The sequence below is a fragment of the Bombina bombina genome, chromosome 2 (genome assembly GCF_027579735.1).
Source record: "Bombina bombina isolate aBomBom1 chromosome 2, aBomBom1.pri, whole genome shotgun sequence".
In the NCBI taxonomy this organism is placed as follows: domain Eukaryota; kingdom Metazoa; phylum Chordata; class Amphibia; order Anura; family Bombinatoridae; genus Bombina; species Bombina bombina.
This window is the reverse complement of record NC_069500.1, coordinates 782,218,444-782,239,637: the sequence shown is the minus strand read 5'-3', so window position 1 is coordinate 782,239,637 and position 21,194 is coordinate 782,218,444.

Here is a 21,194-nt window from a genome sequence, read left to right as displayed (position 1 = left end):
TCCCCGGAAACTCGGTTGAGCCATACAAGGGGATTATGGTGAGTGAGGACGGTGAAGGGTCTTCCATATAGGTAGGGCTGCAACTTCTTCAAAGCCCATACCAGCGCCAGACCGCCGCATAGCCTACTTCCCGGGGTAGCAGTTTTTGACTGAGGTAGGCAATGGGGAGGTCCTTTCCTTCCTTGTCTGCCTGGCTTAGGATGGCCCCCAACCCGAACATAGAGGCATCTGTGTGGACAGAAAAGCGTTTGGCTGGGTTAGGAGTGGCCAGTACTGGAGCAGAGATTAAGGCAGACTTAAGACTCTGGAAGGCTTTTTCACACTGGGGGGACCACAGGACCTGTCGGGGAAGTCGTTTATGGGTCAGGTCAGTCAGGGGTTTGGCAAGGGTGCTGTAATTGGGGACAAACCTCCGGTAGTAGCCTGCAGTACCCAGTAAGGCAAGGACTTGGGTTTTGGTCCTGGGGGGGGGGGTGGGCCAGTTAGCCACTGCCTCGACTTTGGCCGGTTCGGGTCACTGCTTACCGCAGGAAGCTCCGGCATTAGAAGACTTTCAGAGTCCTTCACTGCCGGCGCACAGATAATGGCCACATCTCTGGGTCTTTCTATGTATGCCTTCAACATGTTCACATGAAAGGTCCGACGGATCCTTTCATCTGAACACTTCGCTACCAGGTATGTGGTGTTGTTCAGTTGTTCCACAACCCGGTAGGGTCCTTGCCAAGAAGCCTGTAGCTTGTCTGTTTTGACAGGCTTCAGGGCAAGGACCTTCTGTCCCACTTTCAGGGTTCAGGTACAGGCATTGCGATCATACCATCGCTTCTGTCTGTGATGAGAGGCCTGAAGGTTCTCGCGGACCTGGGCAGCCAGGTCCTGCAGCCGGTCCCTGAGCTAGAGTACGTACCCCACGACAGAGTGCTCTTCCCCCCCTGTGGTTCCCTCCCAGTGGGCTCATACCAAATCTAGCGGACCCCTAACCTTTTGACCATACAGTAGTTCAAAGGGGGAAAAGCCTGTGGATTCCTGAGGCACCTCTCGATATGCAAAGAGGAGGTGCAGCAGGAATTTTTCCCAGTCCTTGTGAGTGGCCGAGAACATCCAAAGCAGTTGCTTTAGGGTCCTGTTAAACCTCTCACACAGCCCATTCATCTGGGGATGGTAAGGGGCGCTGTGCAGGTGTTTAATCCTGCACAACTTCCAGAGTTGTTGAGTGATTTCTGCAGTGAACTGTGTTCCCTGATTGGAAACCACTTCCTGAGGGAAGCCTACCCTGGTGAATATCCAGAGCATCGCATCTGCTATGGTCTCCGCCTGGATATTGGCCAGGGGGATTGCCTCTGGGTATCGGGTGGCATAGTCTACCACTGTAAAGATGTATTTCTTTCCTGAGGGGCTGGGCCGAGCTAATGGCCCCACAATGTCTACTGCTACTCGGCTAAAGGGTTCATCAATAATGGGCAGGGGATGGAGGTGGCTTTCGTATGGTCTCCCGTCTTTCCTACCTTCTGGCAAACCTCACAGGATTTACAGTATTCCTTAATATCGGCTGTAATGCCGATGTAAGACTCCTCAGACCTTCTGTTCCCATTGTTTTCTGTATTACTTTTCAGGGCAATGCCCATACAAATGCCCTTTTCAGGGCAATGGAGAGCTTAGGTTTTTTAGATAGGCTTTTTATTTGGGGGGGGGGGGGTTGGTTGGGTGGTGGGTTTTACTGTTGGGGGGTGTTTGTATTTTTTTTTACAGGTGAAAGAGCTGATTTCTTTGGGGCAATGCCTCGCAAAAGGCCCTTTTAAATGCTATTGGTAGTTTAGTTTAGGCTAGGGTATTTTTTATTTTGGGGGGGCTTTATTATTTTTATAGGGCTATTAGATTAGGTGTAATTCATTTTTATTTTTGATACTGTGTTTTTTCCCCCTAATTAAGTGTTGTTGTTTTTTGTAACTTAGCGTTTATTTTTTTTGTAATTTAGAAATTTGTAATAGTAGATTTAAATATTTTGAGTAGGGTTAGGGTTTTTAATATGTAATATAGTTAATTTAATTGCTAGTTTAATGTAATTTTAGTATAATAGTTAGGGTAGGTTAATTAATAGTTTGGGAGGCCAGAGGTTTAGGGGTTAATACGTTTATTTAGTGGCGGCGGGGTCCGGGAGCGGCGGGATAGGGGTTAATACATTTATTTAGTTGTGGCAGTATCGGGGAGCGGCGGAATAGGGGTTAATAACTTTATTTAGTGGCGGCAGGGTCCGAGAGCGGCGGGATAGGGGTTAATACCTTTTATTTAGGTTGCCGCAATGTTGGGGGTGGCAAATTAGAGGTGTTTAGACTCGGGGCTTATGTTAGGGTGTTAGGTGTAAACGTTACTGGTTTTCTACCATTTAAATCAATGAGATATCAGGCAGCATCGAAAATAAGCTTTTGCTGCTTTCAGACTCTCATTGATTCCTATGGCATCCGCAGCCTCCAGGGTGGCGGATTGAAAACCAGGTACGCTGGGCTGAAATAGCTGCAAGAGTACCAGTTAACTATTTGATAACTTTTAAAAAGTGTCAAATAGTGTCGAATGTGTATTCGGAACATCTGTAATGACGTAAGCATCGATCTGTGTCGGATTGAGACCGGCGGATCGTATGTTACATCACAGATTTCAACTTTTGGCGGTCTGTAGGCTTTGATAACTAGGTTGGATCAAGCTCGCCACAATTATGCTGCGGAATTCCAGCGTATTTGTGGTTGACGGCTTGATAAATATCCCCCAAAAAGTCAACAATTTATTACTAAACTTCACTAAATGTCCCCTAGTAGTAGCAGGCGATGTTAACATTCCCTTAAATCCCTCCCTTGACTACTCCAATCCCTCCAATCCCAATACAAGGCCTATTCATCTGGCAAAATCTCAAACTACTTAACCTACATGACGCTTGAAGGTACTTAAATCCACAAAAAAACACCACTACTCTAGGTTAGATAAAGTTTTAGTAGATTATTTAGCTTTTTCATACATCACCAACTCCTGTATTAAACACACTTCATGGTCAGACCACTTAATGATCACCTGCTCAGTCAGATGGCCGGCTGTCCTTTTAAATTCTTTAAACTTGAGATTAGATAACTCATTACTATTAGACAAAAAACTTGTAAAACTCTTCTCAAAACAACTAAAAACATACTTTTTAATTAAAGGGACACTGAACCCAAATTTTTTCTTTTGTGATTCAGATAGAGCATGCAATTTTAAGCAACTTTCTAATTTACTCCTATTATAAAATGTTCTTCATTTTCTTGGTATCTTGGTATCTTTATTTGAAAAGCAAGAATGTAAGTTTAGATGCCGGCCCATTCTTGGTGAACAACCTGGGTTGTTCTTGCTGATTGGTGGAGAAATTCACCCATCAATAAACAAGTGCTGTCCAGGGTCTGAACCAAAATGTGGCTGCCTCCTTAACTTAAATTTCTTTCTTTTTCAAATAAAGATAGCAAGAGAATGAAGAAAACATTATAATAGGAGTAAATCAGAAAGTTGCTTAAAATTGCATGCTCTATCTGAATCCCGAAAGAAAAAATTTGGGTTCAGTGTCCCTTTAATGACACTCCAGATATATATTGGAGTTCCATGGAAAGCTCATAAAAGTATGAGGGGTGAATTCATTATAATAAAGTCCCGAATTAACAAAACAAAAACAAAAAGAAGAATATAAAGCCCTAGCCCAGGATTTATTGGAACTGGATCATTTACATAAACTCAATCCCAATAATACCAACCTCTTTGAGCAACTGACAAGATGAATACATTTCTTTAGATCAAAGCCCAAAGACAGCAATTATTTATTCAACAAATCCTTCTACAGGGAAAATAATAAATCTGGGAAATTATTAGCAAACTTATGAAACAGAACCACAAAATTTATGTTAATTTGCTCACTTCCTCATCACGCACACAATTAGAAGATACTACTTACAATGCAGAAGAATTAAAAAAGTATTATCACAAATTATATAATATTTTCCCAGAAAGAGACAAAAATTTACACACTGCAATCTGTAGGAAGTATTTGGGAGACATACCTATCCCTTGGATCCCTCCTGAGATTAGCCAGCCTCTTGAACAACCAATTCAAGCTAAAGAGATACTAAAAGCTATACACAGCTTAAAGACAGGCAATGCATCTGGCCCAGATGGTTTCTCTGGATTATATTACAAAACAATTTCTAAATATTTTATCCCCCACCTTACTACCTTTTTAAATCAAATACCAGATCACATCGCTTTCCCAGACATCGCTTTCCCAATTCCCATATCTTAGTACTACTGAAGCCAGGCAGACCACCCACCAATCCAGCTAATTTTAGACCAAATTCACTATACACTACAGTTCTATCCTCCCATCTAAACTGCATCCTTACGCTCATTATACACTACGATCAAGTGGGGTTTGTGCCACAGAGAGAGGCAAGGGACAATATATTAAAGTACTCAATAAACTAGAATATTTTGTCAGACAAAATACCCTCAATAAACTTACCCACAGATGCCAAAAAGGTGTTTGATCGCCTTGATTGGTCATATCTTAAAGGGACATTAAACCCACATTTTTTCTTTCATGATTTAGAAAGAGAATGTAATTTTAAACATCTTTCTAATTTACTTCTATTATCTAATTTGTTTTATTCTCTTGATATTCTTTGCTGAAAAGCATATCTAGATATGCTCAGTAGCTGCTGATTGGTTGCTGCACATAGAACTCTCGCGTGATTGGCTCACCCATGTGCATTGCTTTTTCTTCAACTAAGGATATCTAAAAAATGAAGCAAAATAAATAATAGAAGTATATTGTAATGTTGTTTAAATTTGTATTCTCTATCACTACATCACTTCATTTTGATGGCAATATATTCAAATCCATCAACACAGATTAGAGTCAATGGCTAATTTGGTTTATATTTTTACACATTATCATTATTATATTTTTTTCTCAAAATAGGTCAATATATGTTGTTATGGGGACCAAGTGAAATATTACACAGTTGAGGGTATTTGTGGCCAAGTGGTTAGGTATATGTGTTTTGAAACATTGAAGCCCACAGAAACCAAAGGTTCAAATATGTAGAGGAATTACACCTATAATTTATACATGTATTGGACAATGTATGTAAGACCTTATAAGATCAAGTGGAAAATATCATCTTCCATTTATGAAGGTTAGCCAAGTGGATAGAAGTATGTTTCTTGGTAAAATCGATACCCACTAAGACAAAGAGTTTGATTCTTAGGTGGGAATAAAAAGATCTATATAATTATTTGTAAATTATATATTAAACAAACTTAATTTTAAAACTAAAGAAACAAGGAAACAACACTTACCTTCACAACTTTAACACACTACATAGGAGTTATTATTATAAATAACAAAGAATATGAAACTTGATAAAAAAATAAATTGAAAGCCACTAAGAGGTTAAAAAGTTGCCCTACAAAAGGAGAGACCTGAGGCTCTCTTGACAAAGGCTCATAGAGCTGAAACGCGTAGATGAGTACCCTGATTGGAGATTTTTACAAAACTTTGAAACATTATACACAGCTGGAGTGGCGGGCTGGTCGTATGTCAACAACAGTGGGATAGAAGGAAGAGAAACACTGAAAGGTATTTTCAGTTATATCCCCCAGCTGTAACTAACTACAGTCTCAACCTGCATGTTAGAGGACACAAGCGCAAAGACCAGCAGGAGTTCAGCTGTGGGGTTTGTGCCACAGAGAGAGGCAAGGGACAATATATTAAAGTACTCAATTTATTAGAATAGTTTGTCAGCCAAAATACCCTCAATAAACTTACCCACAGATGCCAAAAAGGTGTTTGATCGCCTTGATTGGTCATATCTTAATGCTACTTAATGCTAATTTGGTTTATATTTTTACACAATATCATTATTACATTTTTTTCTCAAAATATGTAAATATATGTTGTTATGGGGACCAAGTAAATTGCTACACTATTGAGTGCATTTGTGACCAAGTGGTTAGGTAGAAGAATTTTGAAACATTAAAACCCACAGAAACCAAAGGTTCAAATCCATGGAGGAATTACACCTAAAATTTATACATGTATTGTACAATGTATGTAAGACCTTATAAGATCAAGTGGAAAACATCATCTTCCATGTTTAAAGGTTAGCCGAGTGGATAGAGGAATGTTTTTTGGTAAAATTGATACCCACTAAGACAAAGAGTTCAATTCCTAGGTGGGAAATAAAAGATCTACAGTATATATATAATTATTTGTAAATTATATATTAAACAAAATTAATTTTGAAACTAAAGAAACAAGGAAACAACACTTACCTCCACAACTTTAACTTTAATAATAGGAGTTATTATAAATAACAAAGAATATGAAACCTGATAAAAAAATAAATTGAAAGCCATTAAGGGGTTAAAAGTTGCCCTACAAAAGGAGAGACCTAAGGCTCTTTTGACAAAGGCTCATAGAGCTGAAATGTGTAGAGGAGTACCCTGATTGGTGATTTTTTTTTTACAAAACTTTGAAACATTATGCACAGCTGGAGTGGCGGGCTGGACGTATGCCAACAACAGTGAGATAGAAGGAAGAGAATCACTGAAAGGTATTTTCAGTTATATCCCCAAGCTGTAACTAACTGCAGTCTCAACCTGCATGTTAGAGGACACAAGCGCAAAGACCAGCAGGAGTTCAGCTGTGATCTTGCAGTAAGAAGAACTGACAAGCAGACACACTGAATGAAAAGTGGATTTCTAACAGCACACAGAGAGTGGAATAAGGTATTTACCAAATAACACACACAAATTGTGGAACATGGAAATAGCTTGATATAAAAGTTAACAGGCTCAATACAAGGGGAAGTAACGATACAGTGCAAACTGTTAAAGAACACTAATTGAGAACTCCTCCAAACGGACCAATACAATTTACAGGACACATCATCTTAATAAAGCACTGCTGATAACCCAGATTCAGGAGAGATATATGTGTTTTAATATCTGCAGTCCTATTTCCCCAGCTATTAACTTAATTTTTGGATGGGACTTTCTATAGAGATATCACTTGGGGGCCGATTTATTAATGTCTGGCGGACATGCTCCGCTGTAGTGGATCATGTCCGCCAGACATCGCTGAATGCTGACAGCATGCACTGTCGGCATTTAACATTGTATAAGCAGTTCTGGTAAACTGTTTGTGCAATACCGCCCCCTGCAGGTCCGCGGCCAATCGCGGCCGCTAGCAGGGGGTGTCAATCAACCCAATCATACATGATCGGGCAGATTGATGTCTGCAGCCTCAGAGGAGGCGTACGAGTTAAGGAGCAGCGGTCTTAAGACCGCTGCTTCTTAACTCCTGTTTCCGGTGAGCCTGAAGGCCCTTAATAAATCAGCCCCTGAGTCCCATTTAGAGTTTAGTAGATATATATCTACACGTTATTTAAGAGATTTTATTTTTTTAGATAAAGTGCAATTTGTTTACAAGATTTTAGCTTAACCTCAATTGATTTTTTAGCTCTGCTTTCTTTGTTTCTTTGAGTCAATGGCTACCTATATAATCACAGATGATCTTACTACAAACTATGGCACAACCTGCTGACTCTCTCTCTCTGTGGTGCTACATGAAATTTTACTGTGTGGACAAGTTTATAATTTCTTGGTGAATATAATAAAATCTGAATTACTACCAATTAATCTATCCCCAAAAATATTAAATATTTTAATACATTGTCCCATTAAACTCCCCCCAAAAAATCTTTGAAATATCTGGGCATACACATCACCTCCGATTCTACTATGTTACGCAAGTATAATTATGAAAAGCTAATTGCAGACATTCGAACTCTAATGTATTCCTAGCTACCCAAAAATATTTCCTGGTTAGGAAGGGTCGAAGCGGTAAAAATGATGCTATTACCCAAAGTACTACATATCCTACAAACCCTCCCGATCCCGGGAATCTTAAAAGACCTTAATAAAATATAATGAACGACTACATATGGTGACATAGACCACCGCGGATAGCCAAGCAAACTCTATATAAGCACCCAAATGATGGTGGCCTAGATGTCCCAAGCCTTATAGCATACAAATTAGCAACATATTTACTATGTGTAATAAAATGGTGTAGATACAATGAAGATAACTACAAGAGATGGACCCAATTAGAAACGCACCTATCAGGTAGACCTAATTTAGGCGGACTCTGTTGAAACCCAGAATCAAATTCCTGACATACTATATAAACTTCTTCTATTTCTAATTAAACATAGGCTGACTAGATGTTTCTACACAACAAACATAGTGACATCTCTCCTAAGTACTCCCTTTACTGCTCTTTTAGGAAATACTGATTTTCCTGTTGGCAAACTTTCATCAGCCCTAGGTTCCGCTCACAAATCCAATACCAATGTACCTCTTGAGAAATAATGGGAACATATTACCTGAGCACTAAATGAGGCACTTTATCTACACACATAAAAATTAAACTGACTTAATCTGTCCCATAACAAAATTTGAATGCTAATATCTCCTCCTAAAAAAAACATATTGTAAAAGGGTCATGATGACAGGATGATGTAGCATGACTGGAAATAATGCAAATAAATCAATGGTGGTTATTGCACTAGCCCATGGAACAGAGGAAACCAGGGCCTCCAAGGCCAAAATTAAATGGCTGTCAGGAATGTCACCTTCTCCTTTTACTGGAGGAATGGGAGGGATTAAAGGCAATATGTAAACCAGGTAGAAATCCTACCTCTGCTGCAGAGCCTCCACTCACATAAAAAAGGTGACAAAAGATGACGGAAGCATGGCAGCTGTTAATTCCAGATAGATTAGGTCTACGTCTGGGCACTCCAACTTTGACACAATCTGATTGAAGAGATTACTGTTCAGCTGCCATACTGCCTTATAGGAACTTGACTAAGAAATTCTGCTTTTGTTGTCTCTGAAATCTAAAAAAAGCACCTGGTGAGAGCATGTGGGCTTGTTTAATCTCATCCAATTAACTCTTTAAAGCAGAGATCAACAGCCTTGGCACCCCAGATGTTTTGGTACTACATATCCCATGATGCTCAGCCAGCCTACAGAATATCTCAGCATCATGGGAAATATAGTTTCAAAACATCTAGGGTGCCAACGTTGCTGACACCTGCTTTAAAGGGAAAGTATAGTCAAAATTAAACTTTCATAATTCAGATAGAGTGTGCAGTTTTAAACAACATTCCATATTACTTATTTTATCAAGTTTGCATTGTTCTCTTTATATTCTTTGTTGAAGAGTACATTTAGGAATGCTCAGGAGCAGCAATGCACTACTGGGAGCTAGCTGAAAACATTGGGCGAGCCAATGACAAGAGGCATAATTATGCATCCACCAATCCGCAGCTAGCTCCCAGTAGCACCTTTTTAAGTTTACTCTTCAAAGAAGATTACAAAAAGAACAAAGCAAATTTGATAAAAGAAGTAAATTGTAAAGTTGTCTAAAATTGCATGGTCTTTCTGAATCATAAAAGTTTAATTTCATGAACTGACCTATGGTGTCTGTCCTGATGCTGGCAGGTGAGCTTACAAGCTTTGAGCAAAAACCACCAGATACCAGATAATTTCCTTTAATTCTGTACAGGGGGAGTCCACAGCTGCATTAATTACTTGTGGGAAATACTGAACCTGGCCACCAGGAGGAGGCAAAGACACCCCAGCCAAAGGCTTAAATACCTCCCCCACTTCCCTCATCCCCCAGTCATTCTGCCGAGGGAACAAGGAATAGTAGGAGAAATATCAGGGTGAAAAAGGTGCCAGAAGAACAACCAAAAAATTAGGGCCTCCCATCGGAGAACAGGGGCGGGAGCTGTGGACCCTCCCTGTACAGAAGTTAAGGAAATGATCTGGTAAGCATAATTTATGTTTTCCTTCTTAATACAGGGAGAGTCCACAGCTGCATTCATTACTTGTGGGAAATTATACCCAAGCTACAGAGGACAATGAATGCTAACGGGAGGGTAAAAAGAAGAGGTGGACCCTACCTGATGGCACCACAGCCTGAAAAATCCTTTCTCCCGAAGGCTGCTTCAACAGAAGCAAAGTAAAAACTCATAAAATTCTGGAAAAAAGAAAGTAAGGAGGACCAAGTAGTCCGCCCAACAAAAACTGAACCATAGAGGCCTCATTTTAGAGGCCGAAGAGGACGTCACTGCTCGCAAAAACTAAGTCAAAAACCTCTGAGGAAGCTTGGGTCCCGCTAACTCATATCCCAAGCGGACGATACTCTTCAACTATAAAAAAACAAGGAAGGCTAAGATGTCTTCTGACCCTTACACCTCCCAGACAGAAATAAACAGAGAGAACTGTCTATTCCTATATAGTCTGAATATAGAACTGTAAGGCACGGCTCTATTTTAAGTATTAAAACTTTCCTTCACGAAGAAGGAATAGGATATAAAAAATGGACCACACATTCTCGACTGAAAGGTGCAAATTATCACAACCTTGGGAGGAATCCTTACTAGTTTCGTAGGACAGCCTTACTATCATGGATCATCATTGTAAGACCATATACTCAGAGACTTCTGCACTCAGAAGTAATATTGAGACGTAAGGACCTCTAAAATAACAACTTAAAGACAACCTCATGCATAGGAACAAAGGTATTCCGATGCCAAGACGAGAAGAGCAAGATCCAAAACCCCTGGAAGTAGCATCAGAACTATACACCGGACTCAACGCAGTCAGAGCCGTAACAAAAACTGTACATCCAGAAGCTCAACGAGCCTCTGGTGCCAAAAAAACAGACAGGTCCAAGACTGTCCCAACAAGGAATCAGCTAAGAGGCTCTTCTCCAGAACATCCTGGAGGAGGAAGGAACCCTGGCAGGCTGAATAGTGTGGCAGGACGAACCCTGCTCTTCACAGTCGAGGGGTCCTCCGCACCTAATATAAATGACGAGGGACCAGCTTACACACTTTAAGGAGCGGACCATAACCACTCAGAAAAATTCTCTTTGGCTAAGACTAAGCGACATCTCGCAGTCTGCCTTAGCTAAAAGATTTGAGGAAGCAAAGAGACCTTGTGCCAGCAGATCCCTGCCACAAGGAATCTTCCTCAAGGTGAAACCTTAGACCGGGAACCACGATCAAAGCGGCCTCACTACCCATAATGGGTAAACTGGAATAGAGACGGAACTTCTGAGATTCTCATTCGGCGCTCCCTACCAGTTATAATACAGATAAACTGATAACATCCGCTGACAACGATGCAGCAGTGGGCCTCTGCCCACTACCAAACCAAGATACTACCCTCAGAGCTAGGGAGACTCGTTCTCAGATGGAGATTCAAGCCAGCAAAAATAAGACCAACTATAATCCTTACACTGGGACGAACCCAGTAGACTAAACTGTAAGAGCAGAAAAGACTGCCTAAAGATCCAAAAGAAATGAAGAATGGGAGGAAAAAACCTCCTGATTTTCCAGGCCCCCTTAGGTACACCCTCACCAACCTGACGGACATGCCACTCCACTGCCTCAGCCCGCACCGAGCCTCAGCAGCGATGAGGCCTTGTGGAAGGAATGAAATCCATATAAACCCCATGACAAATCACCCAACACAGAGCTAGCGATGGCCTGAAGGAGGTCTGGAGGGCACGATCTGATGAAGCTAACTCATAACTTCACAAAGCCCAAAGAAAGGTCTACCTGTCTAAGAAGACTAAATTAGCATCCAGGAATCTACCCTGGTGCCTACATCAGAAACTCCGGTGTAGGCCCATCTCCGAGGATCGTTGAAGACAGATGAAATCCCCAAAAGACCTCTATCAGATGAGACATTGGTAAATAAACAAGAATCGTCAAGACAAGGGGAGCTACCGTTAGATCTGGATTCTTGTCACTGACAAAATAAACTCCAGATCCTAAAAAAAAATGTTTTTGAATCAGTAGCGAGACTAAACAAACCAAAGTACTGAAAGGACCGGTCCAGAAGAACCTGATCCAAAGGAGGAATGAAAAGGCATCATATCCATCCTCGACAGTGATCTACACTGTTCTTCCCGTACAAAAAGGTAGAGAGTACTCTATAGTCTCCCTCTGGAACAAGGAGACATGATAAGCCGTCTTAAGAACTATAGGTCCCAAATAGGTCGGAATTTCACTCCCTCTATGGGACCATAAAAACAACAGCGGTTTGAATAATATCCCAAACCTCACACTGCGATAGGCACCGGGACAATGACTCCAAAAGAGAACAGAAGACCCGCACCCACCTGAAATTCCTCTTCCTGTCAGAAAGACAGGATCAAGAGCAGGAAAACTGACATGGAAGGCTGGATTTGAAGCCTAGCTATAACCTCTAGGACCCATGGTACCTATACGATCCTGAATCAAATGCCTGAGAAAGGGCGATAGGCAGTCCCCAACACGATCCAAAATAGAACCTGAAACAGGTCCCTCCTTCTAGGTTAGGAGGCCTGTACAGCTTGGAGATATGCCAGGACTAAGTCGGCTCTAAAAAACACCTGAATAACTCAGGCTCAGCGGAGATCCTGATGCTGGGTCTTGACCGCACTAAAGGAGCAAGAGAAAAAGAATTTGTCTCTCTGATTCGCTCTCCTCTCAAGCAGAAGGAAAGATTAGCACTTAGAAGTCGTATCTGTCAGAGCGATAAACAGCTTGCTAGCACACATTCAAGGTGCAAAAATAGCTGCAGCTGGTTTCAAACTGCAAACCTTCCGCTTTCCTCCTGTGACGAAAGGCAAAGAATGACTGGCCTTTGGCTGGGCTGTCTTTGCCTCCTCCTGGTGGCCAGGTTCAGTATTTCCCACAAGTAATGAATGTAGCTATGGACTCTCCATGTACAGGTAGACCTCAGTTTACGCCAGGGTTAGGTTCCAGGAGGAATGGTTGTAAATCGAAACCATTGTAAATTGAAACCCAGTTTAAGATGCAAGTCAATGGGAAGTGAGGGGTTCCAGGCCCCTCTCAAAATTGTCATAAGTAACACCTAATACATTATTTGTAAAGCTTTGAAATGAAGACTTTAAATGCTAAACAGCATTATAACCCTAATAATATAGATTGTATCATCATCAAACTAAGTTTACTGGCGTAAACTGAGGGCCACCTGTATTAAGAAGGAAACATCTGTTTTCATCTAAGCTTAGGGCAGTGCACAGGTAACAGGTTTTTTTTTTTCCTCGTTTGTAATTTGTAAATTTTAGCTGAATGTTGTCCTTGCAGTAGTGTATTGCAAATGTGATTCATGCACTTATGCACAGGATTTTGTTTCTCTCTTTTTTTTACACAGAAAATACTTGCTTAACTTTATTAGTGCATAAAGCATAAGATGCTCAGGGCTTCAAAATGTACAAAATACATATAAATAGAAGTCCATTAATGCAACCAAAAGAACAACGCAGTGAAAGTGAGCCCTGAGAAAAATCATACCTTGTAGACTCTGTAGGTAGTTGGGTAGGAAGCAGATGCAGAAATGGATCCATCCTTGAAAGATACCAGTCTGGCTGTAGAGAGAATAGAACCGCAAAACAGCACAGTGTTAAATCCGGAGTCTCCAATCAATTCTGGGCCAGATTATAAGTGGGTGAGCCAAAAGGGGTTTATCGCGGATGTTTGCAAGTTTTGGAAGTAGCGAGCGTATTATAAGTTTAAATTAAACTTGTTCGCTTGGGAGCAATTGAATTTAACGCACTTTGGGTTAATGCGACCTCAAAGCTCTTGTTAGCTGTTACGCTCAAATAAAAAGTGTCACAAAAAACATCAATAAAATGTTGTAAGGCTCAAGATATTAAGGGGTAGATTTATTAATAGTCGAGCGGACATGATTCGCTGTATCTAAACATGATTCAACCTTTCTTAATACGCTGCATACGCTGTTGGCATTTAACATTCTACAAGCATTTCAAGTGAAATGCTTGTGCAATGTCCTGCTCACTGCAATGCCGCCCCCATGCTCAAGCGTTAGAAAAAAAAGGCAGACTAAGGGCTTTAACATTGAGATACATACATACATGTCTAAATATGTATTTGTATGCATAAATATATGTATACATGTGTGTACATATGTATTTATGTATCATATATATAAATATATATATATATATATAAATATTTATTTAATAATAAAAAGTAAATTATTTTTTATGCAAAGAACATAATGTAAAATATGCATATTGCGCATTGCGTTTCTCAATTTAGATCTTAACGCGGTCGAGTTAGCGCACATCACATGAAAACTTAGGATTCTTAAAGGAACATAAACCCAATTTTTTTTTTTTCATAATTCAGATAGAGAATAAAATTTTAAACAAAATTCCAATTTGCTTCTATTATCTAATTAGCTTCATTCTTTAGATATCCTTTGTTTAAGAAATAGCAATGCACATGGGTGAGCCAATCACATGAGGCATCTGTGTGCAGCCACCAATCAGCACCTTCTGCGCCTATCTAGATATGCTTTTCAGCAAAGAATATCAAGAAAATGAAGCAAATTAGATAATAGAAGTAATTTAGAAAGTTGTTTAAAATTGCATTCTTTTTCTAAATCATGAAAGAAAAAATTGGGGTTTAATGTCCCTTTAAAGCGCGTTATTTAACCCTTTGAGTGCTAATGACGGCTCTGAGCCGTCACAGAGTTTCTCACTCTGGTGCTAATGACGGCTCAGAGCCGTCATGAGCACTCTCCCACCTTGAGGGAGATCTGGGGGCTCACAAAAAGAGAAAGTCCGCTAAGCACCAAAAAGTTTAAAAATAAAATGAACTTTATTAAATTACAATTAAAATTGAATACATAGAGAGGAGGGATAAAACCCCTACTGAACAGGCTCCTAACTGCTTCTACCCCGGCGATCGTGCCTGTAGAGTGACAGGCATCGCCGGGGCTTCACGTGATACGCGGTGACGTCACACGCAATTACGTGATGACATCACCGCGCAACTTTATTTATACTTAACAATGTTAAGTATAGGAGATGGGGACATGCTGCTTAGAAGCCTGTATCCCACTGTTGGAAAGGTAATTGCCTAACCTTTCCAACAGTGTAAGTCTTGGGGGTCTGTAAAAAAAAAAAAGTTAAATTTTTTTTTTCAAAAATAAAAAAAATTAAATAAAATATTAGCACCCAGGTGGGAAATGGCTTAGCAGCCAAAGGGTTAAATATTACATATAAAATAATTCTTAAAAATGAATATCAGTTATTAAAGTTTACTAAACATATTGTAAAATATTCTAAATAATCCATAGAATATATCCGTATATTTTACAGTATGTTTATTGATTTTGAATAATGTGTATTATTTTTTATTAATATTTTATATGTCATATTTCAATAACGTGCCTTAAGAATCCTAATTTTTCATGTGTGCTAACCTGACCTCGTTAAGATCTAAATTGAGAAATGGGATGCGCAAAATGCATATTTTACATTCCTATGTTCTTCACATAATAATGTAATATGTATTGTTAAATATATATTTCTAAATATATCTGATACATAAATATATATGTGTATATATATATATATATATGTATATATATATAGTACATTAGAGCCCTTTGCAATTAAGTAGTTGAAAACATGTAAAAGCATAATTATTCAATATTATGTATGTACTGTAAATATTTCACATTCCAATGTACTGCACATAGGGGAATATGTTCTAAATATTTTTAAATAGATATTCCTATATACATATATATACATATATACAGTATTGCATTTTTTACTGCATATAATTAAACAATTTATATTACAATCACAAATTGTTTAATTCACTATTTAAACCAGGGGCCCGAGAGTGATATACCAAATCCGCGCAGTTTGGTATCCAATATACAGCGTAAGGACTTATGTGGCGAAAATGGAGAAATCTTACTCCATTTCCACCTCGCCACAAAATGCAGGCATAGTAAGCCTTACGCTGAGTATTGGAGCCCCGTAACTCCCTAAACTATTTGCAAAATAAAACCTAACACCTAACGCATGCGCGATGTCTATCTACCTGTCAACCGCAATCCCCAATAAAGTGTTTAACCACTAAACCGCCGCTCCCGGACCCCGCCGCCGCCTATATTATATCTATTACCCCCTAATCTGACCCCCCTACACCGCCGCCACCTATATTAAATATATTACCCCCTAATCTGACCCCTCTACTCTGCCGCCATCTATATTAAATATAGTAACCCCTAATATGATCTCCCTACACCGCCACCACCTATTTTAAATATAGTAACCCCTAATAAGATCTCCCTACACCGCTGCCACCTATTTTAAATATAGTAACCCCTAATATGATCCCCCTACACCGCCGCCACCTATTTTAAATATAGTAACCCCTAATATGATCTCCCTACACCGACGCCACCTATATTAAATCTATTACCCCCTAAACCTAAGTCTAACCCTAACACCCCCAAACTTAATTATTATTTAAATAAATCTAAATAATATTAATATTATTAACTAAATTATTCCTATTTAAAATGAAATACTTACCTATAAAATAAACCCTAAGATAGTTACAATATAATTAATAATTACATTGTAGCTATTTTAGGGTTTATATTAATTTTTCAGGTAACATAATGATTTAATAGCTACCTAGTTAAAATAATTACCAAATTACCTGTAAAATAAATCCTAACCTAAGTTACCATTACACCTAACACTACACTATCAATAAAGCTGAAGACCATCCACTCTGGAACTGAAGACCGGCGATGCTGGAACTGAAGACCTGAGCCATGGAGCGTCGAGGATCCACTTCATACGATCTCCGCCGTACACTGAATAGGAATTCAAGGTACGCGATTAAAAATGGCGTCCCTTGAATTCCTATTGGCTGATTTGAGCCTTCAAATTCAAATCAGCCAATCGGATGAGAGCTACTGTAATTCTATTGGCTGATTTGAATAGCCAATAGAATAAGAGCTACTGTAATTCTATTGGCTGATTAGAATAGCCAATAGAATTACAGTAGCTCTCATCCGAGAGGGCTAGTAATAGAGCTGATTACTTTTGTAATTTAGTTTAGGTTAGGGAAATTGTATTATTTTGGGGGGCTTTTTTATTTTATTAGGGGGCTTAGATTAGGTGTAATTAGCGTAAAATTCTTGTAATCTTTTTTTATTTTTTGTAATGTAGTGGGGTTTTTTTTGTAATATAGTTTAGTGTATTTAATTGTATTTTAGTTTAGTTAATTGTAGTTTATTTAATTAATTTATTGATAGTGTAGTGTTAGGTGTAATGGTAACTTAGGTTAGGATTTATTTTACAGGTAATTTGGTAATTATTTTAACTAGGTAGCTATTAAATAGTTATTAACTATTTAATAGCTATTGTACCTAGTTAAAATAAATACAAAGTTACCTTAAAATAAATATAAACCCTAAAATAGCTACAATGTAATTATTAATTATATTGTAGCTATCTTACGGCTAGATTTAGAGTTTTGTCGGTAACGGCCCGCGTAGCTAACGCTGGCGTTTTTCTGGCCGCTTCTTTAAAAAAACTCTGGTATTGAGAGTCCATATAATGTCAGCGTTAGGCTCCAAAAAAGGAGCGTAGAGCATATTTAACGCAGCTTCAACTCTCGATACCAGAGTTGCTTACAGACGCGGCCAGCCTCAAAAACGTGCTCGTGCACTATTCCCCCATAGGAAACAATGGGGCTGTTTGAGCTGAAAAAAAAAACCTGCAAAAAAGCTGCGTTCAGCTCCTAACGCAGCCCCATTGTTTGCTATGGGGAAACACTTCCTACGTCTGCACCTAACACCCTAACATGTACCCCGAGTCTAAACACCCCTAGCCTTACACTTATTAACCCCTAATCTGCCGCCCCCCGCTATCGCTGACCCCTACATATTATTTTTAACCCCTAATCTGCCGCTCCGTAAACCGCCGCTACTTACATTATCCTTATGTACCCCTAATCTGCTGCCCCTAACACCGCCGACCCCTATATTATATTTATTAACCCCTAATCTGCCCCCCACAACGTCGCCTCCACCTGCCTACACTTATTAACCCCTAATCTGCCGAGCGAACCGCACCGCTATCATAATAAAGTTATTAACCCCTAATCCGCCTCACTAACCCTATAATAAATAGTATTAACCCCTAATCTGCCCTCCCTAACATCACCGACACCTAACTTCAATTATTAACCCCTAATCTGCCGACCGGAGCTCACCGCTATTCTAATAAATGTGTTAACCCCTAAAGCTAAGTCTAACCCTAACACTAACACCCCCCTAACTTAAATATAATTTAAATCTAACGAAATTAATTAACTCTTATTAAATAAATTATTCCTATTTAAAGCTAAATACTTACCTGTAAAATAAATCCTAATATAGCTACAATATAAATTATAATTATATTATAGCTATTGTAGGATTAATATTTATTTTACAGGTAACTTTGTATTTATTTTAACCAGGTACAATAGCTATTAAATAGTTAAGAACTATTTAATAGCTAAAATAGTTAAAATAATTACAAAATTACCTGTAAAATAAATCCTAACCTAAGTTACAATTAAACCTAACACTATACTATCATTAAATTAATTAAATAAAATTCCTACAATTACCTACAATTAAACCTAACACTACACTATCAATACATTAATTAAATACAATACCTACAAATAACTACAATGAAATAAACTAACTAAAGTACAAAAAATAAAAAAGAACTAAGTTACAAAAAATAAAAAAATATTTACAAACATAAGAAAAATATTACAACAATTTTAAACTAATTACACCTACTCTAAGCCCCCTAATAAAATAACAAAGACCCCCAAAATAAAAAATGCCCTACCCTATTCTAAATTACTAAAGTTCAAAGCTCTTTTACCTTACCAGCCCTGAACAGGGCCCTTTGCGGGGCATGCCCCAAGAAGTTCAGCTCTTTTGCCTGTAAAAAAACATACAATACCCCCCCCCAACATTACAACCCACCACCCACATACCCCTAATCTAACCCAAACCCCCCTTAAATAAACCTAACACTAAGCCCCTGAAGATCATCCTACCTTGTCTTCACCTCACCGGGTATCACCGATCGGTCCTGGCTCCAAAATCTTCATCCAACCCAAGCGGGGGCTGGCGATCCATCATCCGGTGGCTGAAGAGGTCCAGAAGAGGCTCCAAAGTCTTCAGCCAATCAGATTGAGCTTGCATTCTATTGGCTGATCGGAACAGCCAATAGAATGCAAGCTCAATCTGATTGGCTGATTGGATCAGCCAATCGGATTGAACTTGATTCTGATTGGCTGATTCCATCAGCCAATCAGAATATTCCTACCTTAATTCCGATTGGCTGATAGAATCCTATCAGCCAATCGGAATTCGAGGGATGCCATCTTGGATGACGTCCCTTAAAGGAACCGTCATTCTTCAGTTGGACGTCGTCGGATGAAGATGGGTCCGCGGTGGAGGTCTTCAGGATGGAGCCGGTCCTCATCGGATGAAGATAGAAGATGCCGCTTGGAAGATGATGGTTGCCGGTCCGAATCTACTCTTCTTCCCGGATAGGATGAAGACTTTGGAGCCTCTTCTGGACCTCTTCAGCCACCGGATGATGGATTGCCAGCCCCCGCTTGGGTTGGATGAAGATTTTGGAGCCAGGACCGATCGGTGATACCCGGTGAGGTGAAGACAAGGTAGGATGATCTTCAGGGGCTTAGTGTTAGGTTTATTTAAGGGGGGGTTTGGGTTGGATTAGGGGTATGTGGGTGGTGGGTTGTAATGTTGGGGGGGTATTGTATGTTTTTTTTTACAGGCAAAAGAGCTGAACTTCTTGGGGCATGCCCCGCAAAGGGCCCTGTTAAGGGCTGGTAAGGTAAAAGAGCTTTGAACTTTAGTAATTTAGAATAGGGTAGGGCATTTTTTATTTTGGGGGTCTTTGTTATTTTATTAGGGGGCTTAGAGTAGGTGTAATTAGTTTAAAATTGTTGTAATATTTTTCTTATGTTTGTAAATATTTTTTTATTTTTTGTAACTTAGTTCTTTTTTATTTTTTGTACTTTAGTTAGTTAATTTCATTGTAGTTATTTGTAGGTATTGTATTTAATTAATGTATTGATAGTGTAGTGTTAGGTTTAATTGTAGGTAATTGTAGGTATTTTATTTAATTAATTTAATGATAGTATAGTGTTAGGTTTAATTGTAACTTAGGTTAGGATTTATTTTACAGGTAATTTTGTAATTATTTTAACTATTTTAGCTATTAAATAGTTCTTAACTATTTAATAGCTATTGTACCTGGTTAAAATAAATACAAAGTTACCTGTAAAATAAATATTAATCCTAAAATAGCTATAATATAATTATAATTTATATTGTAGCTATATTAGGGTTTATTTTACAGGTAAGTATTTAGCTTTAAATAGGAATAATTTATTTAATAAGAGTTAATTTATTGCGTTAGATTTAAATTATATTTAAGTTAGGGGGGTGTTAGTGTTAGGGTTAGACTTAGCTTTAGGGGTTAATACATTTATTAGAATAGCGGTGAGCTCCGGTCGGCAGATTAGGGGTTAATAATTGAAGTTAGGTGTCGGCGATGTTAGGGAGGGCAGATTAGGGGTTAATACTATTTATTATAGGGTTAGTGAGGCGGATTAGGGGTTAATAACTTTATTATAGTAGCGGTGCGGTCTGCTCGGCAGATTAGGGGTTAATAAGTGTAGGCAGGTGGAGGCGACGTTGAGGGGGGCAGATTAAGGGTTAATAAATATAATATAGGGGTCGGCGGTGTTAGGGGCAGCAGATTAGGGGTACATAAGGATAACTTAAGTAGCGGCGCTTTGCGGTCGGCAGATTAGGGGTTAATTATTGTAGGTTGCTGGCTGCGACGTTGTGGGGGGCAGATTAGGGGTTAATAAATATAATATAGGGGTTGGCGGTGTTAGGGGCAGCAGATTAGGGGTACATAAGGATAACGTAGGTGGCGGTCGGCAGATTAGGGGTTAAAATAATTTAATCGAGTGGCGGCGATGTGGGGGGGCCTCGGTTTAGGGGTACATAGGTAGTTTATGGGTGTTAGTGTACTTTAGAGTACAGTAGTTAAGAGCTTTATGAACCGGCGTTAGCCCAGAAAGCTCTTAACTACTGACTTTTTTCTGCGGCTGGAGTTTTGTTGTTAGAATTCTAACGCTCAC